The sequence below is a fragment of the Chrysochloris asiatica genome, unplaced genomic scaffold (assembly GCF_000296735.1).
Source record: "Chrysochloris asiatica unplaced genomic scaffold, ChrAsi1.0 scaffold00303, whole genome shotgun sequence".
Lineage (NCBI taxonomy): Eukaryota > Metazoa > Chordata > Mammalia > Afrosoricida > Chrysochloridae > Chrysochloris > Chrysochloris asiatica.
In genome coordinates this window covers 627,817-629,119 of record NW_006408821.1, presented here as the reverse complement: position 1 = coordinate 629,119, position 1,303 = coordinate 627,817, and the positions used below count along the sequence as shown (strand labels likewise).

The 1,303-nt window shown below is 36.3% G+C and overlaps 1 protein-coding gene across 1 annotated transcript in view; it reads right to left on the bottom strand.

The window, feature by feature from the left end:
• Positions 1-1,303, bottom strand: part of CENPC (centromere protein C) — a 167,360-nt gene that overhangs the window by 19,438 nt on the left and 146,619 nt on the right. The gene's annotated exons all lie outside the window — the stretch shown is intronic.

The following is a 1,303-nucleotide window of genomic DNA, read 5'->3' as shown; positions in this document are numbered from 1 at the left end:
ATAATCATTAGTTACTTTAAACAAACCTCACATTATAATAGTGGCTTGGGTCAGGCATATGTGAGTCCTCCAACTGACATTTTTGCTTTTGAACACTTTAAAAAGGTCTTGTGCAGCAGATTTGCCTAATGCAATTATGTCATTTGACTTCTTAACTGCTTCCATGAGTGATGGTTCCTAATATGTATGCATTTTCATGAGGGATATTGGTCTATAATTTTCCTTCTTAATGATGTCTTTGCCTGGGAGGGTTAATGTTTGCTTCATAAAATATATTAGGAAGTTTTCCATCCTCCTTTATATTCTGGAGTAATTTGAGCACAACTGGTGACAACTCTTCCCTGAATGTTTTGTAGAACTCACCAATGAAGCCATCTGGGCCTGGACCTCTTTTAATTGACAGTTTTCTGATGACTTGAACAATTTCTTCAATTGTTATGAGGCTGTTCAAGTTTTCTACTTCACTTGCTGGAAGTTTACATAGGTCATATTTTTCTAAAAAAGTATCCATCTCTTCTAAGTTTTCAAATTTGTTGGGAGTACAACTTTTCAAAGTATTCTGTTATTATCCTTTTGATTTCCGCTGTGACATCGCCCATGTGGTTGCTAATGTGTGTTATTTGCGTCTTTTCCCTGTTTCTTTTGTTAGGTTTGCTAATAGTCTGTTAATTTTGTTAATCCTTTCAAAGAACTATCTTCTTGTTCTGTTGATTCTTTCTATATTTTTTCTGTTTTGTATTTCATTTATTTCTGCTCTAATTTTTATTATTTCTTTTCTTTGGTGACAGTAGGTTTACTCTGTTAGTCTGTTTCTAATTGATGTAGATGATGTGTTAATGTGTTCATTTTGGTTCTTTCATCATTTTGGATGTGTGCATTTTTTGTAATAACATGTCTTCTCAGCACCACTTTCACCGTGATCCAAAGATTTTGGTAGGTTGTTTTTTAGTTTAGTTTGTTTCTAGGAACTTTTTGCATTCACGTTTAACTTCTTTTAATACCCAATCAGTTTGCCTGTTATTGTTGTTGTTTTTGTTACATACCATCGAGTCAGTACCAACAAATAGAGAGCTTATGCACAGCAGAACGAAACACTGCCAAACTAACTACTGTTGCCACAATTGAGTCCATCGATGCTGCCACTTGGCCAATCCTTCCTGTTTGAGTTCTCTTTCTCTCTGACCCTCCACCTTAGCAAACATGATAGCCTTCTCCTGAGACTGGTCCCTCCTGACAATATGTCTGAAGTATAAGAGACAACCTCACTACCGCTGCCACACTCGACGCCATCAATGATGCCACC